General features: G+C 38.5%; 1 long non-coding RNA gene across 1 annotated transcript in view; it reads left to right on the top strand.

Annotated features, from left to right (window-relative positions):
• Positions 1-1,699: 1,699 nt before the first annotated feature.
• LOC126762050 (uncharacterized) overlaps positions 1,700-6,000 on the top strand; it is a 75,322-nt gene continuing 71,021 nt past the window's right edge. Inside the window, exon 1 of the long non-coding RNA XR_007667411.1 lies at positions 1,700-2,136. This is a non-coding gene — a long non-coding RNA (uncharacterized LOC126762050). The remainder of the gene's footprint in view (positions 2,137-6,000) is intronic.

The following is a 6,000-nucleotide window of genomic DNA, read 5'->3' as shown; positions in this document are numbered from 1 at the left end:
CGATATCTTGAGATACTTTTTCATCTCTCTCTGTTAAGGCGGGCTTTATGTTATTGTAATTGTTTTAAGATATCTTGAGTCCCAATTATGGTTTATACATTGTATAAAATCTTTAACTTTTATATAATATAAGTCATGGCATTTCTCGAATTAAATCCTCTTTATTTTAGTTTCGTTCCCAGAATGTAAATGACGGCCTGATTTTGCACAACTCCTTTCATCGTATCTGGAGTGAAAATAATTTTAATGCTTTTTCAGAAAAGCTACTGGTGCAACGACAGAAACGCAACATGATGCTACAGAGTATAAGAGAGTTTTGTGCACCTAACGGTATATACCACATAAAACTAATCGTAATCGAAACAATCGTCTGTCTGTCCATCCATTCGTCCATGCAAACTGTAACTTGAGTAAAATTGTCATATCTTGATAAAACTTGGTATAAGCATTTTTTGGCAAAAAATATAGATAAGTTCGTAGATGGGCGTAAAAAACAATGCCACGCCTACAAAAAGCCATTAACCAAAAACGTATAAAGACCCTTAACAAAGCACAATATTAAGATATAGAGCTCTAATTTGGCACATGATATCTGATGATGATGCAAGAGGCACCTGTGAGCAAACAAGTTTAAAATTAAATCGGATGATAACACCGTCCACTATCCATCTAACGATACCGCTAAAAATTACTAAAAGCGCAATAAATCAGTAAATAAATACCTCAGAGACATTTAATTTTACCACCAAAAGGGTATGAGAGGGCTTTAAAGGAACCGTGGTCAAAATTGGACAATGGGCGTTTCCCGGCTAACTTTTAGATAATATCATATACCACCCCGAGCTCGACCGATTCCAGCCAAATTTGGCGTATAACATTCACTTCGCCCTCCTATGTTACAGTGTAAAACCGAGTGAAATCGGGCTAAAATCACGATTACTTCCCATGTAACACAATTTTAAATTCCATAGTTTTCTTTCACTTTCCAGTCTACACAACAAGAATAAATTAATATATCGGGAAACATTGGCCAGATCAAAGCAAAACTGTTGAAGCACCTAGGTACTGAATATGTGGACCCAGTGCTTATAGTTGGCCTTTTATGAAAAATTGAATGAAAATATGACCTTAACCCTGTATAACTAACAGGCCATATGTACCTGAAGGTACCTCCCTGACTTTACTCCTTGCATGTTGGAAGAGTATAAAATCTTCGGTTATACTATAACTAAGCTTTTTTCCTAGTTAAACACAAAGTTGTGATTTATGATTAACTTCAGCAAAGATTTATTTCCATATTACCTTCTTGCATGCGAAGGTTTTTTTCCAAATCTCTTTGGCTAGTTTCCACTGCATTTGAAAAGGCTTAATCGTTTAATTTGCTGCACATTTTTTCTATTTTAGTATTAATTTAAATCTTTACGCAATTAAACAACAAATGCATTACTACACAAACTCACACATACATACATACATTTATACATACACACATAGAAATGTAGATATGTGAAGCATGTGAGGTAGCAAATATCGCCAAACAGCTGAAAAGTTTAACACGTCGCTCGATTAGCAAGAAAAATATTAACAGCAGCACACACACACCGACAAACAGTTAGGCGCATGTTTGCGCGTTTATGTAACACAACGCGGCTTAGGCCGAAAATCGATTAATCAATTTATTAAATTATTTTAGGCAACCGACCAAAAGAGAAATGCTTCATAGCCAGCGAATATCTGCATGCAGCGGAGTCACGCGGGCCAACAGACAGATGGACAGACAAGCAGACAGACAAACAGACAGACGAATGGACAAATCAACAGATAGTCAAGTGAGTGTGGCAAGCCGAGTGACAGCCAAGAAATGGCAGTGGCAGCAACAGCAGCAGTCGCAGCTGGAATGTGGCACATTCACATGAACATAACGACCATCAGCGGCAGCCCAGTGCGCACGAACGTATGGACATATGAGCTTACGGACGGTCAACGACCAGCTGCGAGATTTGCGTAATCACAATGAATGCAAACGTGGCGTAAGCAACAACAACAACAGCCATTGCAACCAAGTTAAAAGCCATGTATTAACGAGCCTATGAAAGCGTTAAAGATTGGCAGCCACATGTGCGAGCACCAATGAAGGTATGCACATTAATATATACATACATATGTACTTAGTTACATATACATTTGTATATATTTATGTATTTATATTTGTTTGAAAATTTTAAAATTGTAAATATTGTTGATAACCCAGTCATGAGAAAATGTGAGGGGGAAGACTTGTATGTGGTGATGCTCCCATTACTTTGAAAAGATATGGTCCATTTTTAACACAAATTCAAACTCTCTTCATACCTACTCCCTACATAATATAAGAAAATGTGTGGCATAAAGAGAGAGTACACATGTCATTGTACATAAATATGATCACAGTCTCCAATTATTGCTTTCCAGGCAGCAGTACTTATTTGGGTGTATTTGGTTCGAAGTACTTAAAAATGTTGGTTTCTGATGTTGGTACAATAATTTTAATTTAATTATTTTAGTTGAGAAACAAAAATTCTTCTTATATGCATTCATAACGTTTCCCAGATACACATGATACCATTCCGAAATGAGCGTGTTCCATTCGCGAGGTGTATATCTTTTAGCAAAGACATGAACTATCCCGATAACCAATTTTAGACGCAAACCCATTCCGTTGTCTTGAAGCGAGGGTTATATGTAGGAAGGTACAAAAAGTACTTGTTTCAAAAGAGCTTACAAACATTATTGCTTACCGACCTCTTCAGGCAACTCCACTAGTCCCAGAACTGGAACTAACGCAATAATTATTACATACTTGGAAGATTTTTAGCTATGTCAAAACGTTAAGAGGCTTTTAGAAATTTATAAATCTTACCGTTTCGTTGTTTCAGCAGTCTAAATAATTCATTTACAAAGCACCACCCGAGCGAATTTTTAGTCTTCTTTCACTGGCCTTCTTTACCAAATCTTCAGTGATATTCTCCAAATAGTGCGGTTTTAGGAGACATATATAGTTAAGGGATATTCTATATAATTTGACAATTTTTTGACAATCGAAAAGAAGCATTTGATATTTTTCCATCTACTTTTTTATCATTTGTTTATTTATATTTGAAGAGTTCACAAAATAAAAATAACAGTACGGAAGAGCCAAGTTCGGCTATATCCACACGTTGTATACTCTTGCAAATTGCATGGATTAAATCCAGGGAAGTATCCGAAGGTACATAACCCCATAAGTCACTCATTATTTCTGTCCTGCTATATGGTGCAGAGGCATAGACGATGACAACATCTAATGAGCCGACGTTAACATTTTCGAAAGGCTCTGTGGAAGATTTTAGGTCATGTCGTACGTATGGACGAAAACACTCCATCTCTGAAAGTATTCGACGCAATACCCTCCTGGGAAGCAGAGGAAGAGGAAGGCCTCCGTTGAAAAGATCAGGCGCCACGTTGCGAAAAGAAGAAACGACTGGCCGATATATGCTGTCTAAAGTCCCACGGAAGTTCGAAAATATTTATATTAGATATATGGGGGCTACAGGATATATAATATTAACCCCTTTCAACCCATTTATAGCACACATACTATACATTAGGGTGCTTCAAAAAATTTTTTTAATTGTTAGTGATTGACAAACAAAGCGTCCTCCCTCAAGCCAGGCGCAGTAACTTAACTCTAAGGGGTCGCTATTTTTTTTTTAGGTTCCCATATATTTAACATAGGAATTTTCGTTTTTCTAATCAAACTAAAATTTCACCAACTAATATTCGTTTCTCAAAAATAACCATCACATATTCAGAAAGTTCACTTTTCAAACTTTAAAAGTTCCCGCGAAAAAATTATTATTCTCAGAAACTTTTTTATTTTTATTGAAAAAATTCCAAATTTCAAATCACTATGTTTAATCGCCTAATTGAGATAATCAAACTTTGTCGCAGATTATTATATTAGAAGGCGAAACATCGCCATCATAGGGTTGTGCGCTGTGCTAGTGAGCGGGGTTATCATCGGATTTCATCCATTTTCACACAGGCGAAAGGAGTTCTTATTATAATATTATTTTTTATATTATTTTTTCGTAATCCGATTCATTTATATACACACATATAACCCTTAATACATCTCCAGAAGTTTTAGGAGATAGGCCGTCTCCTCGTCGCCATGATCTCTACACTAGTGGTCATCTGAAAAATTAAACAATAATAAGTTCTTGGTTAGTACTAACGGCGCTTTCTCGAGAAGCTGGAGAACTGGAAAAAAACAAAATTGGTAACTGGCGGCCATTCAAAAATTTTTCGTTTTTCAGAAATGTTTTAATTGTGTCGAATTTGATACAAATTAAATGGTTTCATGTTTTTGTTGCTTTATGTGTTAGAGATATATTTAGAGAATATTCATGCCATATTTCACGTAAATCGGCTGATTGGATCTTGAGATATTATTACCACTGCATCGAAAAAAAGTCGGCTTGGGCAACTTGGCAGAAACGCAATTTCTTCCCTTGTATATTTTTAAACCAATGCATGTGCTACTTCTATGGTGTTTACATGTTTAGGCACATTGGTATAACAGCCAAGTGCCTTGTCGAGTGGCAATCAGTTTCTATTAAATTATGAGCGGCAAGCGGCAGCAACGTGGGAATTATAATGATTTGGAGTCAATGAAAAATACAGTTACAATATACGGCAAATAAAAACTCAAGCAAAAGTAAACGAAAACCCCGACAGCGGCGCTGCGCCTGCGCAGCAGCCAACACTGCAACGCTCGCGGGCATTTCGCAAGGCGCAAAGCAAATAGCTTAAACGCCGTCACCGCCGCTGCAGCCGCCAGCCTATTGGCTCCACGTAATCGCAGCCAAAGCTGTGCTGCAGTAGTGTTTGTTGTTGTCAGAGCCGCCGCAGCCCATTCACTTTTTCATTCGGCCGCGAGTCCGTCGATTCGTCGGCTTTATATGACGGCGACCGATATTTTACACCGCAGTTGCGGCAATCGCAAATGCCTTCAACACCATCAGCAAATGCATGGCGGTGGCACTTGTAACGTTGCAACAGTGCAACAGCGAGTATAACACACAGCAGCAACAACAAATTCATAAACTAAAAAATATTTTTTGTTTATTTATCCACTAAATGTTCGCGTTGATGGCTGTGAGCATTTGTGAGATATTTTATGGATTTGGTTGGCGGCTTCGCCAGCATCAAAACGATGCTTGCCACATGCACTAGTGCTGCTGCAACATGGCACACTGCAATGCAACGGGCGCAAAGTGTGGTGCGGTGCTGTGCCTGCGCATTGCTGTTGCAAACATATGTGGCGCACTTGCATGTGGCATGTGTTGCACATGTTGCCACTGCTGCCGCAATAATTGTTGTTGTCGTTCTATAAGGCTGCTGCTGTTGCTACACTTGTAAGCATCAGGCGAACAGACGAACAATGCCGAAAATTCCCAAAAATGTCTGCAACACAGCGTTCGTGCAACAAACACACAGCCACTCACACACACAAATGTTTGGATGCTGACACTTCGGCTCACTTGCAGCTTTGGCTCTTACAAAGTATTAGCAACAAAGGAGTTGTCACTCTGACAGCCGTCAAGTTTTCAGCATGGTTTATGAAGGCAACAACAACTACACACACAGCGTTAGAAGTCAGCGACATTTCATTGATTTGTGTCTCAATATGTTGCCGGGGCATATCTGTGCGTCTGCATGTGTGCGATCTGTCTCATTTTGGGCACTTGCTGCCATCAACGTCAACACCGTTAACAATAACAACAACAATTACAGCGACAGCGGCAGCAACATCAATATTGCTATTTCTGGAGTTGGCTTTTCGATTTGGTTTTTGGTTTGCCACAACTGTCTGGTTATTGCACTCAAAATCGTGACTAAATGTTGCAATAATTTTACGACTGTCGTCCCATTGCCGCGACAAATACACCGACTTACATACCAATGCACATATTGTAT

Source organism: Bactrocera neohumeralis, chromosome 6 (assembly GCF_024586455.1).
Source record: "Bactrocera neohumeralis isolate Rockhampton chromosome 6, APGP_CSIRO_Bneo_wtdbg2-racon-allhic-juicebox.fasta_v2, whole genome shotgun sequence".
Lineage (NCBI taxonomy): Eukaryota > Metazoa > Arthropoda > Insecta > Diptera > Tephritidae > Bactrocera > Bactrocera neohumeralis.
This window is presented reverse-complemented; position numbering and strand designations above follow the sequence as displayed.